The sequence below is a fragment of the Stegodyphus dumicola genome, chromosome 5, assembly GCF_044657685.1.
Source record: "Stegodyphus dumicola isolate Sdum_Otavi_A_Nest chromosome 5, ASM4465768v1".
NCBI lineage: Eukaryota > Metazoa > Arthropoda > Arachnida > Araneae > Eresidae > Stegodyphus > Stegodyphus dumicola.
In genome coordinates this window covers 220,968,021-220,994,314 of record NC_140772.1, presented here as the reverse complement: position 1 = coordinate 220,994,314, position 26,294 = coordinate 220,968,021, and the positions used below count along the sequence as shown (strand labels likewise).

Genomic DNA, 26,294 nt, shown 5'->3' with positions numbered 1-26,294 from the left:
ATCAGTAAATGGTTGTAAAGCTTAAAAGAACCTTAAAACGAATAAGAAACCAAAGCAAACTATTATGACCTTTGTAACCTCACGGCTTTCAAGGGCGTGGTTACGGTAAGACAGAATTTTTAAAAATGGTAAATGGCAACAGTAAGGTAATGTTTTAAAAGTATTTTTAGGAAAAACAGTAACTGGCATAAAACAATAGAAGCTGTATGGCCTCTCTGTTTATATCTGTGATTTTTTAAAATTTTTACTAGTGACCTTTTAATGAATAAATGATATCATAAAATTTTATAAAATAAATTAAATGACAACCTTAAAGAAAAAACCATAAAGCTCGTGTGTCAGTTTCCACTTGAAAACAGGAAAAATAATAATGGAGAAAAATAATCGCGTATTAGGAACAGTATTAGGAACGGGACATTTGAACACTCACTCCATTCACTCCATCCATGAAAATTCGAAACTCAAATCTTCACGCTCTCTTCGTCATTCGAATCTTTCTAACTTTGATAAAAAAAAAAAAAAAAAAAAAAAAAAAAAACCTTTAATCTTTTTATCTGAAAATTTAAAAAGATTAGAGTTTGATAAAATAATTCTCCCGGCAGAAACGGGGCGGGGATGTTCAGTTTTAATGGTTTTGGTTTACCAGGATCACCACGTGCTGCTATGTCGCTGGGTACCACATTCTTTAAAGTTCTAGAAATTGTTGTGTCTTAATTCTAGAAATACTATCGTCTTTCGTATTTATTCTTTATCTGGGTTAACTCGTAAAAGAATCCTTCTTTTCTACATATTTGCACTGATTTAAGATTGTAGGAAAAGGCAAAATACAGGAACTGTAGCTACCTCTTTGTCTTTTTCCCAGCTAATACTTTGAGAAAGAGCCTTAAGATTCAAGAATTTTAGCTACGTGATGTATTTACTAAATTTCATACTGTTACGAATTATGTACATATATAGATGATTTGAGTGCAGTTACGTGTGAAATTGTTATATTTTTATGTATAGTGTAACATGAAAAGCTAGAGAAGCAAAGCTTGCCGGAAAAGTAAGAATACATGGCACGCCTATTTAACAATAACGATCTTGCTAAATTGACGAGATTTCGCCAAGCTGGGAACGGTTTTGCCGACTAATTTTTGTACCCAAATTTGGCTATAAATCACCAGAAGTCGCCAAACATGGTGACCATTTGGTCCAGTTCCTGTATCATTATAATGGACATTGTAATTCAATAACTGTAATAACTGATACTCTGTGTAGTTGTAACCGCAATTCGGCCCTCATATGGCTTCCAGCTATTTCACGAAGCAGAAAGTACTAGGAATATCTCGGCGGCCAGGTGAAACTATAAGACCGGGGACAGCATCAGTTCCTGAGTTGTGAGTTCAGCGTGAGTCGAAGTACTGAGATTGCTCCGAGTTAGCTTCGTTCTTTAGCTGCGCTTGGCATTTCGGTGTGTTTAACGCTCTTACTAGTTTGAAGTGTTATTTGTGATTTTATTCTGCGTGAACAGCTATACGAGTATTTCTGTGGAAAGCTCTGAACTCTTAAGAAACTCTAGGTATTCCTTTTAATAAATAAATTTTATTAACTTATCATCGGACCTGTGTACATTCAATCTATTACGAACCCGTACGCACGCAACAATATTCTTTTATCAATGTTTTCAATTTAAGTTTAATTAATTATCTGCTAATTAAACAGGAATAACATCTGTCAAAAAGTATTTTAACTATCCCTGCCTTCGATAAAGTATCTCCCATCACACAAAAAAGCTAAGTGAATCGAACTTTTCACATTTTATTTATTAGTTGAATAATTAGTTTTTCGCTTTCAACTAAATTAAAATATTTCCCTTTTAAACATGTTGTATTTATTTTTCTAAATGTAGAAAAGGAGGAGGGAAGTGATGTTAATATTTTCACTGCCTTCAAAACAACTAATTTACTTAAGAAAATAATTTAATTAACTTTTTACAGTCATTAATAAAAAATATTCTCCTTTTTCGAATTAATAAAGGATCCTGCTATTTCTAAAATATGACTTTTTGCTTAATGAATGATCCTCCTACAGACACGTACGGATGCGATATTATTTTGTTTATTAAGTGGAAAAGAATAATGATTTTCTTACACAGAATCTAAACGGAGGACTTCCATATTCACGTTTAAACACTTCTGCTGTAAAATGTAGTGTAAAGAATGATTTCTTTGCGAGAACAGTTGCTAAATACAGCAGTAGTAACACTACTGGTAAACTAGTTATAAAGCGTATTTTGATTAAATTTACTTACTTAACTGTAACATGGCTGTCTGCCTAATTCCATCCCAGTTTCACCGATGGCATCTCAAGTAATATAATATGAGATTTTAGTACCCTTTCTCTCCTACTTCCTTCAAATAAACACGTTTTAAAGATCTTCATTCTGCAAACACTAAAACGTTCATCTCATATCCGGAAAAGAAGAATGAACCCAACGAAGAGTTATTAACCCAAAGAGCGTTAGACCAGAAGGGCTATTAATTTCGTTTTACGTTGGTTCATTATTTTGAAGTCTAAACCACTTTTCAAATTGTTGCCACTAAATATTACAGCCCTGTGTTACATTTAAGAAGAATCTGCATGAATGTATGTATTTTTCTGGCGTTGTGAAAAAACAACAGTACGCAGAGACATCAAATTTTGTATAATGCAGTCCTCCACCCGAACATGGAAATTTAAATTTCGAATTTGTTTTATTGTTTATTTCATGTTTTGTAAAATTTTAACGAGTTTTCGATTAACGAGCGCAACGATTTCAAAGCGAGCAGTGGAGTAAAGCATTTTTATCTCTAGCGCGCTAGACTATCTATCGGAAATTATAAAGATATGCTGTTTTTAAATATTTTCAGCCCAAATGCTCTCGAAATCTGTATGTGCGTGTAATGCTCTCGAAATCTGTATGTGCGTGTAATGCTCTCGAAATCTGTATGTGTATCATATACACACACATACTGTAACAGACAGCCATGTTACAGTATGTGTGTGTAAATGATACTTTAGCTTGAATGTTGTTGATTAATAATCGTAAAATTTGATTATTAATGTCAAGTTAATTGATGTTAATTAAGAAGTTTATTCCATATTAATTTTCAAACCTTTGAAGGAATATTGAATTATTAATTAACCCATTAACTGATATGATCTCCATATGGGGATTTGCCTTAGCAGCGGAAATTTGGTGAATTAATTAGGTTGGCAACAATTCTTACCTTTTAGCCCAAAGTATATAGCTCGCAAGGGTTATCAACTTCGTTTTGGCATTTTGCGTCGATTCACTATAAACAGCGAATCATTTTTAAAATTGTTGCCACCAACTATTAGAGTCTTGCATTATATTTAAGGAAATTAATTAATGAAGAATCTGCATGAATGCATGTATGTTTCTAGCATTGTGAAAAAACAGAGGTACCGAGAGATATCAAATTCTGAATAACGTAGTCCTCCGCTCGAATATGGGCATCTGTAAGCCCAAATTTGGAATTTGTTTTATTATCTATTACATATTTTGTAAAGCATTATGAGTTATTGATTAAGAAACTCAACGATTTCAAAGCGAGCAATAACAACACTACATTGGGGGGGGAGTATCTCCAACGCGCGAGACTGTATATCGGAAATTCCAAAAATATACTCTTTTAAATATTTTGTGATATTGCGGTTGAATTGAATTTTATGGTTTAAATGATATATAATGAATAAAGGTAACACACAAAACGTTAAAAAAACTCCCCTTTGGGCGTAATATAAAATCTGAAAGCTTGTATTTTATTTTTATATCAGTGATCTTGTATTTTTTATTTTATTTATTTAATTTTACTTTTACTTAATTTTATTACTTTTTCAATAAAGGTGTTATAATTTTATGGTAATGGTGTAATTCTATAACACTCGCTATTTTTTTTTTTTTTTTTTCCAACCTCTATGATGAGGAAGTTTCAACGCTCGTGTGACGCTGTCCCTTCGACTAAATTAGGCAGTGCACGAAATAAACCTCCACCGGTTCCAAACAATTCGTAATCGCTATCTCCTAACTGATGTCCCGCTTAGTGACACAAACTTCAATGGCTGAGCATTGCTGGGGACAGGAACAGATGGTTCGCCGCGTGTGTACAATAGCCAGTTCATCCATACAACTGGCTTCAAAAGCATTGGGTTGGTTCATAAAAGGGACAAACAATGAAATAGGAGGGAAATGCAGTTTTTCCGCTACTTTCTCTGCAAAGCGAGAGATCGAAAAGGGAAATAAATTGCGCCGATAAGAGGAAGCCTAAAATGTAAGCTTTTCAGCAGGAATTTTTTTCAAATCTTAAAATTAAAAATATATAAAGAAATAAAACTGAAAATTTTACTATGAAATACAAGAAGTATTTGGAATTTTAGTTTGTATTACATTTCTGGATCACTCTGATGTTTAATGTTTTTTTAAGTGTTATTCCACTGACGATAGAACTAGTTTTTAGAACGTGGTATTTGATAATCAATTGCATATTAATAACCTGCATAAGATGTGTATAAAACATACATTACTAGTTACAGAAAAGTAATGTTCTTCATACTCGTATACACAATCCAACAGAAACCAGAAAATTGAGTTCGAAGCATAAACTAACGAGTATGTTAATACACTAACGAGTATCTGTTATCTATGAGTTAACGAGTACGGTGAAACACCGAAATCTGGAGAATGTCGACTTTCTCCGATGAATGTCAACATTCACATAGTAGCTTGGTGTATGTCCGAAATATTTTACAAATACTCTTATTTCTGACTTACACCGGTAAATGTCGACATTCACCATCTACTAATGGTGAATGTTTAACATATAAGAATATTATATTTTCTTCTCCGGAATTCAGAAAAACGAAATTTCAGAAAATTCAGATTTCGAAAAAATGCACTTGAGACTTAAAATAAGAACTTAAAACACTCAGTACATTCAAAATAAGAAAGGGTAACTAAATTTTGTGATTCAAATCTTATTTATTGCAACAACTTAAACTATTATGACACTTTGAATTGCACAAGAGGCCCTTGCTTTTACAACTGCATTTATTTGTGGAACATTTCCTTTTGCAATGACAAACGTGTACATATATACTCCTCTCTTTTCGACCTACACCAGAGCATATCTGTGATTGTCCACATAGACCAGTGAGGGTCCGAATGTACAAGAATGTGATGCAATATTCGATCTTTCACCGACGTATTTGGTGAATATTGACATTCTCCGGTGAAAGTCGACGTTCTCCTCCGATTTTGGTCTTTCAAGGTAACATATACATATATCCAATTATTAAGCTTCTGTTCATAAAAAATATAAATGTCTCACTTTTGCACACATCATTTTCCGGCGATCAATGATGAGATGTGCTTGAATACATTTAATGTAAAATAAATGTCGATATCTTTAAAAACAGAAGATAAATGAATAAATAAACAAGTAAATAAATAAAATAAAAGTTACATTTTTAGGCAAGATTTAGACTTTTCTTTTAATTTTTTTTTTCGCAATCTTAAACGCTATTCCTCACAGAAGGACATAAATTCACTTAAAATGCAGTGCAAGAAGATATTTTTGTAATTATTGAAGTTTTTCCGTGCTTCTTTTTTTGATAATTGATTCTTGATTCACAATCAGAGAAATCTTTTAATACAGCCTAAATTTTTAATGATATAATCCATGAATGAACGTAAGTACGCAAAGGTCATTACCGGAGTTAAAATTACATATTGTACTATTTTTACCTGCAAATATATTGCGATTTCTTGTTTAGTATATGCATTTGCTCTTAGTACGGTAAAATAATAATAATAAAAAAATCTGAAAGCTTTCAGATGTTATATTACGCACAAAAGGGCTTTTTTTTTTTTTTTTTTTTTTTTTGTGTGTGTGTGTGTGTGTGTGTGTGTGTATTTACACACACATACAATTTTCGAGAGCATTCGGGCTAACGCCCCTTTGCTAAAACAGCATATCTTTAGAGTATCCGATAGACAGTCTCGCGCGCTGGACATACAAATGTTTTATTCCGTAGAGTGTTGCCACTGCACGCTTTGAAATCGTTGAGTTTGGTAAAAAGAATTTTTTTTTACAATTTTACAAACTATGAAATAGATAAAAATACAAATTCCGGCTTCTAGGTGCCCATATTCGGATGGAGGACTTCGTTATTCAAAATTGGATGGCTCTAGGTACTGCTGTTTTTTTCCAATGTGAGATAATTCCATTAGCCCCAAAACATAGACAAGAATTTCAAAAAATATATTGTTGTGTTGAATAAATTCGTACATTGTATTTAAAAATATCTGAAACCATAGTTAACATTATGCCTAAAGTCTGATTTCGTAGTAAAGGCAATAAACATTTTGAAAAAAATCTTCTGTTTCTCAGAGTGCAGTGATTATAATTATTATTGCTGATAATTGTTCAGTAATACAGAAGACAGAAATGTGATAAAATATTCACATTGCCATACACATGATAATAGTTAGTATTACTTTTGATACAACTTTCAGATATCAGAAAAGCTGACACAGTCTTTGTATTAAGATTCGCTTTAACTTTTATTCATTAACTGCAAATAAAGTCCAAACAAAGTCCCCCATAAAACAGGAAAAAAAATAATTTTTTGTAAATTTTCTTCTTTGAAAACACTATAATGAGAGCTGTAGAACGTATACTGGGAAACAAAATCCGATTGTTTTTCAGAAGCTTATTTTTCGTGTTTATTTTAGAACAGCAAGCTACCCTTTTGTTCCATAAGCAATTGCATTTCTTCCTCATTCTGCATCTCCAAAACAACTAGCAAGAAAGACAATCACAAAACATCTTGTAGATGATCACATCAGAAACACTTACGCATTTATTTCCCAAACGATATTTTTTTAAGAAGAAAAGGAAAACCATAAGAACATGCTATCCTTAGTTTTTATGCAACAGCGCAATCAAGTAAGGCTCTTCCACGCACCCTTTTCAAAGCGGAAAGGTGTAAACATTACGAAACCTGTCGCTTGTTTGCATGAAATCAAGTGGAAAGAAATTCAAAGGAAAAACCCCAAAACCCTGAAAAGGGAAAGGTTACTGTGCACTTGGGAGGGGGGAAAAAAAAAAAAAAAAAGTCTCCACCAGGGAAGAAGAAACCCCTGCATTATGTGGAAACACGGTTTTTGCCACTGAAGAGTTTCTGAAAGAGACGGTAGAACAACTTCATGAATTTGTAATAGGATCCAATATGAACAGGATGAAGGGAAAAAATGAATAGGATATCCAGTTTTGCACGAAAAGCTTTTCATGCATTGAAAGAGGGTTGTTATTGTTGGTTTTAGCGGCGAAAACCCATTACCGCGATTTACCAAACCTTAAAAATTATAGCGAATGTGTGTGTGTAAAGGAAGAGGGAATTAATATCCTTTCATTGTAAGGTTATCAATTATTGAACATTTATAATTACGGTTTTAATGAAAGAAAATCTGAAAGGTTTCAGATTTTAAACTACGGCCAAAGAGTTTTTTTTTTTTTTTTTTTTTTTTTTTTTGGTTGCTGTGTGTGTGTGTTACCTTTATTTATTAAATATCACGTTCTTCGCACTTAAACCATAAAATTCAGTTCAAGAGCAATAATAATTTTAAATTGAGCATATCTTTAGAATTTCCGATACACAGTCTCACGCGCTGGAAACAAAAATGTTTTTACGTTGCCATTCCTCTCTTTGAAATCCTTGGATTTGTTAATCAAAAATTCGTTAAAGTTTTACAAAATAGGAAATCGATAATAAACCAAATTCCAAATTTCAAATTTGGGCTTCCAGATGCCCATATTCGAGCAGGATTACGTCATTCAAAATTGGATGGCTCTAGGTACCGTTGTTTTATCGCAATGCGAGAAACATACATTTATGCAGATTCTGCATTATTTAATTTCTTTAACTATATTACAGGGCGATAATATTTGGTGGCAAGAGTTTGAAAAGTGAAACGGACATTTATAGTGATTCAACGCAAGATCGCAAAACGAAAACAATAGTCCCTCAGGGACAAAGACCCTTTGGACTAAAAATATTGTTTGTTATATCATTATCAATTTGTCTGAGAAAAAAACTAAATACTAAAACTTCGTACTCATCTATAAATGCGAAAGCGATAACGCATTTGAGAAAGGGAGAAAGAGTTTCCCAGGAAATAAGAAAAGAATGAAATAATGAAGTAAATATGTATAACTATTAACAATCGGCTGATAGTTACAAATTAATTCGCAGCTGCAGAGAAATGTAGATAACCAAGCAATAAGAAAAAGACCCATCCAATACTTTTCGCGCCTCACACTTTGTTAGCAACTGCTTTACGTTATAAATCATTTAGCACACACATTCGCTTTATCATGATACTTAGATATGCTTTATTGGCAAGAAAAAGAGAGATAATCTTCCCTTCTCCCTTGTTTAACCATATAAGAACTCAATGATTCATGAAAGAATGTTTGTAATATCAGGCAAAGACTAACCTACAGTCATTTGCCCGCAGTCCTTTATATTTAGTTATTTTCCTTAGCACTGCATGTTACCATTCGTGCTAATTATGGTATCGTAACCTGATATACCATTTCGGAAATGCACTTTGGAAAATACAGCTTGCGAATTCCTTCGCGAAATTCATTTAACATTTTAGTCCAAAAGGGCAATTTGCTCAGAAGGCCTATTAATTTCGTTTTGGCATTTGCGTTGATTCACTAGACTACAGGCATTGTTTCACTTTTCAAATTGTTGCCAACAAATATTATCGCCCTGTATTATATCTGAAGAATTTAAATAATGAAGAATCTGCATAAATGTATGTATGCTTCTCATAAATGCATAAATGTATGTGTGTGATGACCAGAATTCTGCATAAATTTATGTATGTTCTGCATAAATGTATGTGAATTCATAAATGTCAAAATCTATTAATTTCATTAGTCTATAGCAGGGATTCTCAACCGGTGGTACGCTTACCACTACTGGTACACAAGAGTAAAATAGGTGGTACGCAAAGAAAAAGTATTTTTAACTATTAAATGTATGTGAATTCTACATAAATGTATGTATGTTTTGACCAGAGACATATAAGAAATGAAACGATTAGGTTCACAAATTTAGCATGTATATATAAATCTCAGTGGTCCAAATAAATGAAGGAATAACAATTTGTAGCTTAAAGAGGCGTAGTAGCTAAAGGGCTATTAGTCTCGAAACACCATTTTGCGTCGAATTCCTAAAAGCGTTGAATCACTTTTTAGATTGCTGCCACCAAATATTATCGCCCTGTATTATAGTTAAAGAAATTCAATAATGAAGAATCTGCATGAATGTATGTCTGTTTCTCGGATTGTGGAAAAAACAACTGTACTTAGAGCCATTAAATTTTGAATAATGCAGACCTCCACCCGAATATGGGAACCAGGAAGCCGAAATTTTGAATTCTAAATTTGTTTTATTACCCATTTCCTATTTGTAAAACTTTAACGAATTTTTGATTTAAAAAAACTCAATGATTTCTAAACGAGCAGTGGCAACACTGCAGCAAATAAAACATTTTCTAAAGATATGCTGTTTTTAAATCTTTTTAGGCTGTAGAGTCATTAAGACATTTTTTATAGGCCGGAGAGATGAAAAATTAACAACGCCTTCGCCGGGAATCGAACCACGGACATCTGGAATACCGGCCCAGCGAGCAGAACCAGTACACCACGAAGGCACGCTAGGAAATCGGGAGGAATACCTTATAAGGCCAAAGAACGTCAGCGCAAATGCTCTGGAAACGTGTATATGCTCGTAAACGAAAAAAACGCCCCTTTGGGCGTAATATAAAAGCTGAAAGCTTTATAGATTTTTCTGTTTGTTTGTTTGTTTGTTTACCTCGAAATAATACGCGTATTTCAGAATCTTAATCATTTTCTGAATATACTTTACTTTAGTATGGAATAATTAATCATTTTCAAAGTGCAGCTGATTATATATTTGAAAATTGTTCGCAAAAAAACATTTATTTCTTTTATAATTTTTTTTATATGGGTTGGTAGTGTCCGATCATACTTACTGAGTACAATATTTTCATCATATAATGATTAAAGAAAGAAATCTTCGATTACTTCCGGTTTTCGATACTTCTGTTTGGTAATTTGTCGCATAAACAGAGGATGCCTGAAGAGATGAATTAATCATCAAGCAAAATAAGCATGTGTTTGGAACCCCAAGGGAAGGGCGTACCGTAAGAAATTGTGTTTCAAGGTTTGTTTTTTATTTAAGGCTTCTAAAGATCTTAATCCAGTCCGGAATATCTACGCATTTTTATTTTGGCGTAGAGCAAAAATTCTCAGAAGATAATTATTTTGCCAATACAAGCATTAGCTTTGTTCATTTCAAAAGGTGTGCCAATTTTTTAAACATTTTTTAATCATAAAAGAAATGTAATTTGTCAATATAAAGCAGCGTGAAAAAAAATGGGTCATTTCCTTGTTGATTTGTTTTTAGCAAATTCATGTTCGCCGAATTCGGAATATTTGTGGTTCCTGAATAGATGGCATGCTTCATATCCATTTGCAAATAAATGTTTATTAGTATAACGTTTATTAGGTTATTTTTTTAAGTCAGAGACGTGAAAAATGAGCAATTCCCTCACCTGGACTCGGGCTTGGACCTTTCTTCAGCAGCAACACTCTAACGTTGAAAAGCGCAAAATATTTTGTGACAACTGCGGATATAATGTAGGCAAAAGTACCAGAAAGGATTTTACGAGAACTACAATGATTAAACGAAGGACACTGGCATAAAATTTACTTTTTAATATAACATAATTTTTTTATTTAGTAGGTGTAGTGTATTGAGAATACGGCAACGCACAATAGGGCTATCTGCCTAAGGGGAGGGATGCCTTCGTGGGGGACTTTCTAAGAGAACTGGCTCGTATACACGTTACACATGGGGAAAACCATGAAAACGTCCATGCAGCCAGCCCGTTCGCGGGATTCGAACCTCGGACCGAACTACCAGGGTTTAGCGATTTTACCGCTCGACAGCTTTTTTCTTTAGCAGGAAAAAAAAGGGGGGTCTGCTTTATTATATTAGGCTTAGAAATGAGAACCATAGATGAAGAAAAATGAGGTAAATAAATTACTTTAAGTAAAATACGATATTGCACAATATGCAAATGCGAAGAAAGGTTATCTAATTTAATTACCATCCAACTAAAAGGAGTTCACTGAATGAAAATATTCATGTATAGGCTGCCCACCTGGTATAGTGATTAGCCTCGCTGACTGCCGTGCCAAAGATTCTGGGTTCGAATCCCGAGGAAGGCATGGATGTTTGTAAATGTATACTGTCCGTGAGGCATGGCGGCACTCTAAATATGCGGCGATGCGAAAGTCCTCTCCAGAGTTTGGTGGCAGGGGAAAAGCGGTGGGAGTCCCTCGGACCCGTCCCACAGGGATGCTCTCCGTCAGAATCCGAGGGGAGCGGAACCAACGATCTTGCTCTCCTTGCCACGAGGCATTTCCTGGGCTTGGTTTGACTATAGGTCAGACAATTGAGCATTAGTCAAATATGTTCTGTTAATAGCAAAATAAAAGTACCTTCACTAAAGGAGCTTGTAGTTGCCACACAAATTGTTATGCAACAAGTCTGAGTAACAAACAATTAAGAGTGGATTTGTGTCTTTTCATTAAATGTGGTACCTTCCGTAAAATAATGTTTCATTATATTTAAAGCTAATAACAAATTTAATTATATTTTGTATTAAGGAATCCAGAAGCGTTTAGTAGAATAATTCTATTCATTAATCTATAGCAGTTCTCAACCGGTGGTACGCTTACCACTGCTGGTATGCAAGAGTAAAATAGATGATACGCAAAGAAACAAAGTATTAACTATTAAATTCAAAAATCTCGGGAAGAAAAATGGTTAACTTTTGGCTGAACCGAAAAAAACAATTTAAAGGCATTTCAAATGAAGGCGTTAATATTTAAAATATATATATATATCCATTTGTTCAAATGTACCTGAAATTTTATCTCGTGAAGAAAAAGAACAATTGATAGAAATTTCCTGTGATCGAACTCTAAATGAAGATTCAAAAAGCAGCGCACTTGTTAACGTTTGGCTGCGCGAAGAAAAGAATTTAAAGGCATTTCAAATAAATCTATTAAATTTCTAATTCCTTTTTGCAAAACCTATTTGTGTGAACAAGGTTTTTCTTCCATGCTGTATTTGAAAAATAAATACAGAAAAAAATTAAAAGTGGATCCTAATTTACGGTTAAAACTAAGTGAAATAAAATTAGACATAAAGAAGTTGATCTCTCTTAAACAGGCCCAAATTTCGCACTAAATTTTAGAATTAAATTATTATAACTTAAATTTTGATAGTAAAAATAATAACAAAAAATCTAATAGAATGTTTTATGTATGCATATTTAATACAAATAGCCAACAGGTTGTGCAAATGGCAAAATATGCTTTTTTTTAATATTTGAGAAATTGAAAAATAATCATTGTCAAATGTAGTGGTGGTACTAAAGTTTTTAAATTTTTGTTTATATGGTACGCCTTAGACAAAAGGGTGAGAAACGCTGGTATATAGACTAACATAAAAAAACTCCCTACTCCAAATTTCAATAGGGCTAGCAACAGATATCATGAAAAAAATTGAAGTATCTCCATCCGTTAATTTGTTATACTACAAAAAAAAGGATATATATAAAACTAGGGTCTTTTTAAAAAGGAAACTGGGATAAGCTGCCATTTTAAGGGACGTTTATAAACATTTCTTCATACACATCTATGTATCCAAAAAGTATAAATAAGGACACCTGCTAATATGCAAAATCCGGTTCGAACACCTGCGGTTACAGTTTCTGCCCCCTTCTAACTCTTCCTTCCCATTTTGTAGACTCCTACTTTCCATTACCTCTATCATGATGGAACTCGAAATCGAAATTTTGGTCAGTGACTCTAAGAAACGATAGGACTGTAGTCGGAAACGTATCATCGGTCGCTCCTCCCCTCCTCCTTCTTCCTTTTTTCGACGTCTCAAGGGATAAGTATGTAGAGGGAGAGGGGAATGGGAACTAGAATACAAATAAATAGATAAAAATATTTTTTGATGATCTCGCCATTGGTTTCAGTATCCAATCATTAAAATATAGCAGACGAAACAGGCCTCAAGACAGAACAGAAAAGACAAGGTTTCGTTAAAAAAAGAAAAAAAAAAAATTAGAGAGAAAAGAGAAAAGCTGGAGAAGAAAGAAAACTCCCCAAAAAAAGAAAATGCAAGAAAAAGGGAAATTATACGGTTGCTCATAATATGGAGAAGACCATCATTATGGATTTTTTTATTATTATTATTATTACTTTACCCATCTTCCTCTACGTTGCTTTTCTTTATTTTTTGTTAGCTAACTTTTTTCCTCCCTATCCTAGTCATTGAAGCATCGTCAAATGGTCGAAAATTACGGACCGGTACGTAGTCGACCTCTCAGCTGCCCTTGGCTTGATTACACGCCTTGGCGAAATATTCCCTCCCACTGACCGCCAAGACCGCCAATGACAACATGAAACTGACAAAAGGGAAGAGGGTGAAAAACACACGAGGGAAAAAAAAATGCACCTGGAAATTCTGCGAGTCATCATCTTGGGTAATAGTAATAATAACGGGTATGACTTCGAAAATAGCAATGACGATACGACGAAGAAAATGATAAAAAAAAAAACTACATACGCACACCATAGTTGGAAGTTTCCTGATGAAGAACTGTAGCGTTTTCTTCTTCTCAAAAGGTTTTTCTGAAGATATCTATCTATCTCAACTGTTTGAGCGAAGACTAATTACACTACTTGAAACTCTTTTACCTTTCGCTTCTTACTATCATGTACAGGGTGTGCCACATTTGGCGACAAAGCGAAACATTGAATAAGGTAATAAATACATGCGACAGCTTTTGCGTATCATTTTTATTTACAGCTAGCCTAAGCTGATGGTAAATCTCTCTTTGTAAGCCAAAGCAGTTTTCTTGCAGTGTCTCACTCATTTTCACGTTTTAAAATTCAAATTTGCTTCTTATTATTAAAGTTACCGGCAAAGTATTAAACGCCGGCGTTCTATAGAATGCCTAGGCATTGTATATAATGCCGGATGTTTTTAGGCAAAATATGATATATGAGAATTATTAATACTTAACCCTAGGCATTGTGTATAATACCTAGGCATTCTATAGAATGGTAAATGCTCTTTAGGCAAAGTATTGAAAAAAAAGTTTATGATAAGGCAAATGCAAATATTCAAAAAAAAAAAAAAGACAAATATTATTTTGAACAAATAATATAAAAAATAAGTTTTTTAAAGTCAATTCCTACTTAGGTCAACAAAGAATTTTTTTATTTAAGTTACTTTTTATTAACATTTTTCGTTTCTAATTTACGAAGCTCATGGTGGTCTATAATTTCTCATTCTATCCATCTCTTGTAATGCTTCATTATTGCAAGGAACCTTTCCAGAGAGTTTCGAGCAGTCCAGATCTTTAATTAATATTCCATCTCATGATTTCACACGACTCAAGGCGACATATGCTTGACCTGCTGCTGTTTTTCTTTCTCTAACTGTCGCTTGTGTTGTGTTATAGTTTCTTTTCGCTTTCTTTTCATATTGTCCGTTTGTGAAGCAAGGGACATTTTAAAGGGTTATATTTTAAACATATACTATTATCACGTTAACACAGAACTATAGAGAGCATTTTCGCTACATAATGGGACATTACATCCGCTTCATCCAACTCTATAAAACTACAATTCTCTAATTCCATACACTTTAAAGGTCATTAGAACTCTGTCTTACTGTTGCCACTTATTTTTGTTAAATATTACAATCCCATTCATCACAGTCATGTACTACTATTTATAAGTTGTTATAAAATTAATTTTTACAGCACGTAAGAATTCCCAATAAGCGGTCATTATTTGTAAGTCTTATAATATATTTAATAAAAAGAGCATATCTTTAGTTCCGGCAAACAGGAAACAATAAGTAGAAATTGACTTTAATATGTGAAAAAACTGTATGAACATCAAGTGTCATCCACTACAAGTTTAAAAGATGTATTTGAACTTGAGTGGATGAATAAAAAGTATTTTATTAACGATTGAAAATTTGAACAAGATATAGGAAGAGTGTGAGCTAATAGTAGGAATTTAAAAAATAATGAAAGACTGCTATTAAAAAACGTTTATTCAAAATAAGTAAAAAAGTTACTGAGATGATCTTGATATACCATAATAAAGTTGTATTCCCTATCTTCCTGAAACTCAAAGTCAGTAAGATCGACCTGACAATAGGAATAAAATTAAAAAAAAAAAAAAAAAAAAAAAAAAGTCGTTGGTTTCATAACAGTGTCCTTTTAAATACCTTTTGTTTTTTCTAGGAGGGCTTATAAAAGAGGATGTAGGGTTCAGTACCATTACGCATACGTTTTTTATTTGGTTGAAAGTTCTTTTAATATTTTGTTATTTCCTCCGTGTTCAATAACCAAATGAGTTTCATGAAGTACGTGAAATAACTCAGCGTACGTGACGTAATACTGTATAATACTGAGGCTTTCTTGAACAGGGTAACTAAACGTACTTTTGTTTTCCACAAATATAACATCCTAACAATTCAACGGTCAATAGTCTCGTGGTTCCTTCTTAGTAGTCATTTTGGCTTTTTTGCATCATTTATTAACTTCTGGGAAAGTAGTTTCGGTTCTTCGAAAAGAATCGGAAATGTATTTCGTACTTTGCGGGTTTGTCATTTGGCATTCTATAGGAAATGTGTGAATCCTATAGGAAATATATATATAAAATTCTATAGGAAATGTGTGAATTCTATAGGAAATGTGTGAATGTGTTCCCAGGAAATGTGTGAAATGTGAATACATTGCCGGCTAGTTTTAGGCATTATATACAATGCCTAGGCATTCTACAAAATGTCGGATTTCAAGCTTTGCCGGTAACATTAACATTCTAAAATATGTTAAAATGTTGGTAATCTGTAAGTATCGTGTTAAGATTTTTTTAAAGAAGAATCAAGTTAAAAGAAGCGTTAAGAAAATTTCATGTTAAGATACTTTTAAACAATTTCTTGTTAAGATACTTCCATTCTAGTGCAGAGGCGCTGATAGTAATGCAGCCCCTCACCCCCTCACAAAAAAGTGTTTAGAAGCATTACATATCTTTGGGAGTGCTTGCTTTGGAAAGTAATATCTTTTCTGAATTTTTCTAGTTGCACGTTGCATATCCTATTAGTTTTTTACCTAAGTCCTCACTTTTTAAAAATTAAAAAAAGTATAATTTCTTCAACATGCAAACAGAAACGTAAGAACCATATGTTTATAAAAAATCTTCAGCAACCTATACTTGCCTAAAGGCAAATTTTTCAACCAACCAACAACTTTTATTCAACTAATCAACAGGAAGTTAATTAAAAACTAATTTAACATTGTTCTTAGCTGTTTCACTTAATGGGCACCTCTTAAAGTCCGAATTTGCCCGTTTGTGACACAGCGGTTATAGCAATATAATAATACCTTGAAATAGCAGTCGCTAAGTAATCCAGCTAAGCTCAACACTGATGCAGTGCCTTGAAAGTACCAGTCAGCTTCTTTGTGTACTAATTTAATTTAACCTAACCTCTTAATATGAACTTAAAATACAAAATTTATCATTAACAATATGTATTTATAAGCTATCGATTTTAGGCTTGTGTAGCTGCATTTAGAAATACGATTTTCATCAATCACTGATGAACTTAAGTTCCTTAACTTTTATCTTTGACTACATCTGACAATATTTCAAGGACATCTAACAACATCTGATATCATTTCCCAAATTTTCAGGTATCTACGATGTGATATATAACTTAATTACAGCTCATGCTGCGGTTGGTTTTAATTACACGGGTTTACAGTTTGTCTAAATACCATTTTAGTTACTGTCCTTGACTAAAAAAAGATAAAGTTAAGAATGGGGAGCTTGACATTAACTCTGTCATAGTCTTATAGCCTGTAATTTTGCACCATTGAAATGCGAAACGACACTCACTGTAAATACACTTCTTATACCCATGTGTATTTTGAAATAATTTTCTAAAGTTAATGAGCAGAATTCCTTTGTACCGGGTTGTAAGCACGGATTCCTAGCTGTTATACATTTATATACTTTGAAATTCAAAAATTAAATGATGAGGGTTTAATTAAAACTGATAGATTGAAAAGCACTATAATTTAATGGATATTTCTCACTTGATGTGATCAAACCCCTATTAAGATAGCCTAAGCTCTATATAAAGTGTACTTCAGAAGATTTTTAACTGTTACTTTCATTATTTTTCTAATGGGAAAAACATAATTATGAAGAATTAAATAGTAGTTTTATATATTTCAGGAGTCCTGTGCGTATCATTATGTGTGTTGTTGTCATGTCTATGTATTTCATGGAAGAATGGCTGCCAGATCCTCAAGGATATTGCACTTCTACTTTCACCCAAATTTTGAGAGAGAGTAAAACGGGGAAGGGGGGTCCGAGGGTCTTCCACTTTTCTTCCCTAGTATTTCCTACCACCAAACCACACGACAGGACTTTTGGCTCGCCATATATTTAGAATGCCCCCATGCCGCAAAAACCCTATAAATTTATAATATAAACCTTTCTCATTCTAGTGATGACTTCTTAAATAAAGATACGACTGAAAGCATAATGTTAAGAATAAGACATATTTCAACATATTTCTTGAAAAAATTGTGGATACTGAATGTTGCATAGATTTTTTTTTTTTTTTTTTTTTTTTTTTTTTTAATTTCTTTCCAAATGCTGTTTATTTTAGCCTAAACGAGGGTTAGCCCAGAAGGGCTATTACTAGAATTTCGAATTATATATTATAGAATTCCGAATTTGTTGTATTTTTTTTTCATATTTTTTAAACTGTAACGAGTTTTGATTAAGAAACTCAATTATTTCAAAGCGAGCAGTGGCAACACGTTGTCTTGTCCGAAATAAAATAATTTTATCTCCAGCGTGCAAAACTGTCTGTCGGAAATTTTAAACATATGCTGTTATTAAATATTTTTATCCCAAATACTCTCGAAACGTGTATTATTGTGTAAATGAAAAAAGCAACCCTTTTGGTCTAATATAAAATAATCAAGAAACCTTCAGAATTTGAAAAAAAAAAAATTATCCCCTTCCTTTCTTTTTCTGTTGAACATGTCATTTATATCTAAGACATCTTCTCTACTGTATTTGCCTTTGGGTCAACATTTGAAAACATATTTTCCCTCATTTCCCGCGATAATTCCGAAGACAGCCGCCACTTAAAAAGACGAATGAGTTATAGATGAATCACCGCGATTACGTTTCGTCTCTAATCTCTTTCTTGATATAATTAACACAGTTCCTCTATATTAATTCTTACGCTAGGGCCATCTGGTACATTCGGAGTTCATTACCGAGTATAAAATGGCCTAAGCTTCTCTTCATACCTAAACTGCCTCCCATTACATGCAAAACGTGAACTTGCAACTAATGTTTGCTGTTTAATAGGATCGTAAAACTAATGTTTCGTAAATAAATAACATAAATGTATGCAAAATGTAGCGTTTTAATTCCTACAGCCGGCAGAAGCTTCAGAAATAAATAATTGCAGGAATTAAGCTTTCTGATAGAGCAAAATTATAGTTGGCTTGAAAAGGAAAAGATGATTATGAAGTTGTTTTTTATCTGTTATATTATTTAATAAGAGAAATTCGATAACCTCTCCAATTCGCTTCTTTGATATATATATTTATATCTGCCTCTCTACAAATCTCTCTCCTCTAAAAAGCCCACTATTTTCCCTAAGTATAGGTATAAAAATTTCAAGTATACAATTTTAAACCTAACAAAATCGCGCTTAAATATTTAAAAATTCCCTATCATCTTCTTGAAACAAGCTGCAAAAGTGAAATACAATAGACAAAAACAAATTATAAACTAAATTACATTACTACTGGAAAAATGGGAAAAATTACAGATATAATCAAAATACTAAAAAAATTGTTTTGTGAATCTCTTGTCTTTAAAGCTTCAAACAGAACTTGTCAAGGAAAAAGTGTTTTGAAGCCTTAAACCAAGTTGATCAACTAGAAAACGATACATGTTTCGTCCAAATGAACCCTCTTGAGATTTTAAACTGTTTCAAATGATCTCATATTCTTCACTAACTTAATAAAAGTCTCAATAAAATTATTTAAAGAATAGGAAAAGTCAGAGCTTAAATGAAAGTTTACAATACCTTCCCTATGAAGGCCCTAACCATTTATTTCTCGAAGAAAGTCGAAACCCAAAGGGAGTACAAGTAAAAATTAAACTACAAATACTGATACTATACTGAAAGCAATACGTAATAAACAAGAAAAAATGAAGTATTAATCTCAGTTCAACGCTTCAAACAGAACTTGTCAAGGGGAAAGTGTTTCGAAGGCTTAGAATATGTTGATTAATGAGTTCCGAATACATGTTTCGTTCTTCTGAATCATTTGAGACTCAAACCGCTATTCTCGAAACGAATATTATACGTATAATATACATTTATACAAATTAAAAAGGAAATAATGGAACAAAATTGAAAAAATTGTTTGTTCCTTCAATAATATGAAGGTTTAACCATTTTTACTCCTGGTAATGAATTACTAAATTCAGTACATGTAAATTTAATGAATCTTCGAATACGTTAACTTAACTGAAAATTAATATGATCAAAGAGAAACTTGAAAAATGTTTTTACAGAGCATCACACAAAACAAAACAAAATAATATATTTAATTTTATTAATTTACTAATTTTGAATAACGTAGTCCTTCCCTCGAATATTTGGAATTAAATTTTTTTTATTATCTAATTCATGTTTTCTAAAACTTTAATTAATTTTTATTAATAAACTCAAGAATTCCAAAACGTTTTATTAACATTAACAGCGCGTTCATCTTCAAGCACGGATGTCTTATGCGTGAAGTTTTTCTTAAATTTCTTACTGATATTATATTGATAGCGTGGCAACGCAAAGACATTAGAATGCGGTAACGGTATTTTGCGTCGAATGACTTTGAATGTCTGTATCACTTTCCAAATCCTGTTTTGAATTCCTAGTGGAAACACTCCCGTTTGGGGGTAATATAAAATCTGAAAGCTTTCAGCTTTTCAGCCCAAAGGAGCGTTAGTTCAGAAAGGTTATTAATTTCGTTTCAGCATTTTGCGTCGATTCACTATAAACGGTGAATCACTTTTGAAATTGTTGCCACCAAATATTATCGCTCTGTATTACAATTAAAGAAATTAAATAATGAAGAATCTGCATAAATGCATTTATGTTTCTTACATTGTGATAAAAACACGGTATCTAGATCCATCAAATTTTGAATAAAGTACGTCTCCACCCGAGTATAGGTATCTGGAAGCCCAAATTCAGAATCTGAAGTTTGTTTTATTATGTAGTATTCCATATTTTGTAAAGCATTCAGTTTTTGTTTGAGAAAAAGATTTCAAAGGGAACAATGACAACACTGCACTGGGGAAAAAAAGAAAAAAAAAATATCTCTAGCGCGCGAGACTGTGTATCGGAAATTCTAAAGATATGCTTCTTTTAAATTATTTTGTATCGCAGTTGAACTTAATTTTATGGTTCAAGTGCGAAGAACATGATATTTAATAAAGATAACACGTATAAAGATAACACGTTATAAAGATAACACGTAAAACGTTAAAAAAATGCCTTTGGCCTAATGCAAAATCTAAAAGCTTTCAGTTTTTTTTTTTTTTTTTTTTTTTTTCAAAGCTCTATTTTTAAGCCTTCGTGTTCCACAAAGTACACCACGAGGATTAATTTAGCACTAACAAAATAAATAAACAATAGTATTGAAAATGCGGGGGAAATAATTTAAAAAATAATAAATAAAACAAAATTTAATTAAAAAGCAATGAAATAAAGAGCTAAATCAAGCCTGAGAAAAGCAGAAATTGTCTATTTAGTCCGAAAATGTTCAGGTTTGGAAAATTTAATTTGAAATTCGAGATATTAATAGAATTCAAAACTGTAAAAATAACTCTACTCCTCCCCGCAGTTTTGTGAAGGAAGTATCTGGAAAACCATATTCACACGTATAAAAACTGGAACACAAATCGTTGTCACTTGCAATTCGCTGCGTATTCCTGCTGGTCACCTTTTTCTACCCAACTGCGTGAACACTATCCTCACGTTGGGTTCGTACGAGCTAACGCGAAAAGTGGCAACCCAAAGCCTCTTGCATTTGTCAGCGACCTTGCAGGCGATACGTTTGTAATAACTGCCTCACAAGGCTGGACAGCCAGACAGCACGCCAGCCACCGCAGACAGGTTCTCTGACACGGCCACAGCGTGTCACAGAATCTCTTCACTCTTAAGCAACTTCGTCATGAAAAGCAAAGAATGACAGGTATTTGCACGAGAAAAATCTTATTTGTTTTGGATCGTGCTGTAATATAATAACTAGTTGTGATGTTCTGTTGTTTCTTAACAATATTTATTAAACATTTTCGCTGCTGCAGACATACTTTTTTGCTTGTTGCGTTCATTATTCTACACATAAAGGGATAAATAAATAAATAAAATAAAACAAAATTCCAGAGACATGCTATTTGCTCTGAGAACTCAAATTAATACTTAGGTCTCTCTTCGGGGAAGATTATAATTTAGTATAAGGAGAAAAATGTATTTCGTTCTTTGTTCGTATCTTGCGTTTAATAGTTATATTTTAAAAGTGATTGCATAATCATAACACGTGATCCGGCTACTAATTAAACAGTCATTAAAACCTGAGGAATAGTGTAATCAATGCAGGGAATATTATTGGTATAATTTTGTCATTTAAAAGACATTTAAACATTATTACAGTTCATAAATCATTTAATATCACTTAATATGAAATATTGTCCTTTTGCATTTCTGCATATTTTGATATTTTTAGATATTCATTCAATTAAATTTGCAGTATTTTATTTCCTTGTACGAAGTAAAAGAAGTATTGTAATTGCGAAAAATGTCGGGTATCATAGTTCAACGAAAACATCCATTTCAACCACTTTCGTTATCATTTAAACAATGCTTTTAAGTGAGATATGTACGTACGGACAGAATAAAGGACTTTTTTTGCCAAAAAAGGGTTGTAAATTAGATTTAAAATGGATTGAGAGAAGTTTTTTTTTTTCTTTTTTTTTCTTTTTTTTTTTTTCTTGACGTCTGTACGTACGTATTTATGTATGTATCTCGCATAACTCAAGAACGAGTAGCCATAGAATGTTGAAATTTTGTTTATAGACTTCTATCACATGTAGTAGTGCTCCTCCCTCTTTCGTTGCAATCGGCTGCACCAATCGCATTTGTTAAATTCAAATATATATATTCACTCTCTGTTACCTGGTTTGATAAGCTTAGTTTTTTAATTCTTACATGTTGGTAAATTACTGATTTTTTGCTTTAAAAGTGATTGAATTATGTAGTTTCTATGCCTTCAGTTAATCTGCATGCAATAGTTGTAGAATTATCAACAATTTAAAAGTTCAAGTTGCGAGTTAAGCTTAACGAACTATCATTTGTTGACATTTGAAACTCAGTAGAATAGTGAATTTAGTCAGTTTCTGCACCAATTTCAGTGGCTTTTTGCCGGGGCGGACCAAACGTAAGCTTTCAGTTTAGTGCACTGAAAAATCTGTCTTCCTGCTCGCTGCTCGAATGGTTTATTTTGCGTAGACATTCTAATTTTAATTGTAAAAATTGTTTATTTAATTGTTTTAACTATATTTGGCGTTTTATATTTTTCTGTATTCCACAATTTTTAATGAAGATGTTCTGAGTTTTTATGTGTTTTCGCTTCGCCTCGAAGTGTAAACTGAATTAATCGAATGAGAAATATATCTCTAATGGAATTCGAGGAAATAAGTTTAAATAAAATGCAACAAAACATGGGCATAATTTAGTAGACCATACAAAGAAATCATGTGGTGTCCACATAAGATTATTTAACATTGGCACACATGGGCCATAATCGTGGGGCCGTATATTTCAATATAGCTTAAACGGGCTGTTTCTTATTCTTTTTGCTTCAATTTTTGTTTTGTAAGGGACAAGAAATTTTCAATTGGATTCGTTCAATTGGTTTCGCTGCTGGTACCTATGCTATTACCTAGCTAAGGCAAACTGTTACGTTATTTTTAAATAATATTAAAATATTAGAAATATTTAATATTAGAAATACTTTTTGTTTTATGGTATAGTGCACAATTATGCATGAAAAGATAATTTTTTTCAGACTACCAGTCCCATTTGATACAAAAGCCGTGTTTTTAACACACGGATATATGTACATTTGTTGCCTAATACTTCCTTTTACAATATTATACGTATTCTTTAAACGTTCAGTGTTCATCATGCTTCAGGCCATTATTGAACTTTGCATACATTTCTATCTTAAAAGCAGATTCTTGTCCCCTTCCACTTATTGATAAAGAAGACTGATTCACCAAAGAAACTTATATATATATATATACGAGGGCCATCCAGGAAGTAGATTACGTTTCCGTCTGTGTCCGCTAGGGGCGGGGCTAGCGCGGGCATCTTGGGGTCAGAGCGTTGCGCAGCTCAGTCTGCATCTAGCCGTGCTAGTGAGAGGTTCGTGCTGTGCTCCGTTCAGATACTGTGACGGTTTGAAATGTCTGCGTTAATTGAAAATCCCGCGAGCTGCGAGGTGCGCTCAGTAATAAGGTTTCTGACTGCAAAAAACTGTAAACCGATAGAAATCTATCGGCAGCTTCGTGAAGTGTATGGGGACAACATTATCACTGAAGGTGGAGTGCGTCAGTGGGTCATAAGATTTCAAAATGGCCGAACCAATGTTCACGACGAAGATCGAAGTGGGAGACCCAGCATAGTGACCGCCGAACTTCTCGAAAAAGTCGATGCTAAAGTCCGTGAAAATCGAAATTTCACAATAACGGAACTTTCTTTGAGTTTTCCACAAATTTCGCGAAGTTTGTTGCACGAAATCATCAGCGAAAAGCTTGGTTACCACAAGTTTTGTGCAAGATGGAAGGCAAGAAGAGGTAACGAAGTGGTTGAAGGCGCAGGCGGCCGAATTTTTCGACGAAGGAATTTCCAAGCTCGTACATCGCTACGATAAATGCCTTAATTTGTATGGTGACTATGTAGAAAAGTAGTATTTGAGTGTGGCTTTCATCTGTATATAATAAAATTTGTTTCCTATACTTTGTTTATTTTTTTATTCCAAAACGTAATCTACTTTCTGGATAGCCCTCGTATATATATATATTATCATAGTTCTCTGATTTTTTTTATCAAGAAAATATAAACGCATAATAAAACATAAGATTTTAGTCGAAAATCGATAAAATAATTGATTAAAATTCAAAATAATCGACTGAGATAAAATAATAGATTAAGGGGACCGTGGACTTTGAAAAAGCTAAAAATCGACCAAAATATTGAAATTTTTTTTTTTACTCTCGTTGTATTACATATACTTAACTGCATCGTATGTAAAAAACCGAATTTAAATATTCTAATTTTTAACGAAGTTACAAGCATTTAAAATGTGTAAACAACATAAACTTTGCCCTTTAAATTTTGGAGAAAATGTAAACAAATATGTTTCAACAGTTATTTGCTGATAATTATATACTTATATATTTAATTCTTTATAAACCTGGCAATATAACGTTTTAACTGTAACTGCCATTTCACTGTTTACAGTTTAAAAGTGTTCCTCGCTATTTTCTTTAGTTCTTTTGCTAAAAGTGTTTTGCTGTGTTTTATACAACTACATTTTGCAGGACTGTTTATAACTGAGTTTCTTGGACTGGAAGAACTGCAGATTAATTTATAAACTCTTGCGTAAGAGTATATATATATATATATATATATATATATATTGTACATTATGCATGCCATAAGTCGTCGTTACCGTAAGCCTAAAGGGCGACCATCGAAGAAAAAACTTGCAGCTGTCAGCAAAATTGAAAAACGATGGGCAGCTCATTCGGAAAATGACGTGACATTGAACAGTGAAGAAGTTTCTTCCAAAAATAAACAAACAATTTTTTCTGAAAGTTCTATAGTTGAAGCGAGTACTTCAATAAGTGCCAGTGTAAAGAAACTGAATGAAAGTTTATTACGAACGTCTGACTGTGGTGATAACCGAAATGATGATTCATATATTTTGATAAATCGTAAAATGTGGAATCCATTGCTATGTAATATAAAGTGTGACGAGTGCTCAAGCAACTCTTTAGATATTATTTGGAAAGGAATATATGGATATTCTACAAAACTTGAATTAGTTTGTAAAAACTGTGATAAAATATTTAGTTCAACATTTTCAAGTGAGCGGGTAAAACGGTCAAATACTTTTGATGTGAATACGAAACTTGTCGAAGCATTTTTGAAAATAGGCAAAGGCCACGCTGCCTTAGAAGTGTTTTCCATGATTATGGGAATTCATGCTATGGACAAAAAGACATTTGCTAAATGTTTACACAGTTTGTCTGAAGAAAAGGGGAAACTAAAAGGTGATTTCCTTCAGTTTTCTCGAAATATTGTTCGAAACAAGCATAAAAAATTAATTAATATAAATAATGATGAGTGTATAGATATCACAGTGTCGTATGATGGCACATGGCAAAAACGTGGGCATACGTCACTGTATGGAATAGGTATCGTCGTAGATGTCTTGACTGGGTTAGTTATCGACTACGAAATTCTGTCAAAATATTGTCCTGAATGTGTATGCGCGAAAAGAGATATGGGTGCTGACAGTGCGGAATTTCATATATGGTTTGAAAGCCACAAACCAGAGTGTTCCAAAAATTTTTCTGGTTCGTCTAATGCTATGGAAATGAAAGCCGCAGAAATTTTATGGAAACGGTCCATCAGTACATGTAATATGCGATATGTTGGGATACTTTCTGATGGGGATGCGAAAACATATCAACATTTATTAACTCTGAATCTTTATGGTAATGACGTAAAAATTAGTAAAGAAGAATGTATCAATCATGTGGCAAAACGTTTAGGGGCAGGATTGCGCAATAAAGTTAAATGCGTTCCAGAGTGTGTAAATGCGTTCCAGAGGTATATGTATCGGTGGACGAAAAGAAGGTAATCTGAAGGAA

General features: G+C 33.0%; 1 protein-coding gene and 1 pseudogene across 2 annotated transcripts in view; one reads left to right on the top strand and one right to left on the bottom strand.

Annotated features, from left to right (window-relative positions):
* The window catches only part of Tmtc2 (Transmembrane O-mannosyltransferase targeting cadherins 2), a 635,056-nt gene that overhangs the window by 124,841 nt on the left and 483,921 nt on the right, over window positions 1-26,294 (bottom strand). The window lies entirely within an intron of this gene.
* LOC146997415 (uncharacterized) overlaps window positions 25,064-26,294 on the top strand; it is a 64,760-nt pseudogene continuing 63,529 nt past the window's right edge.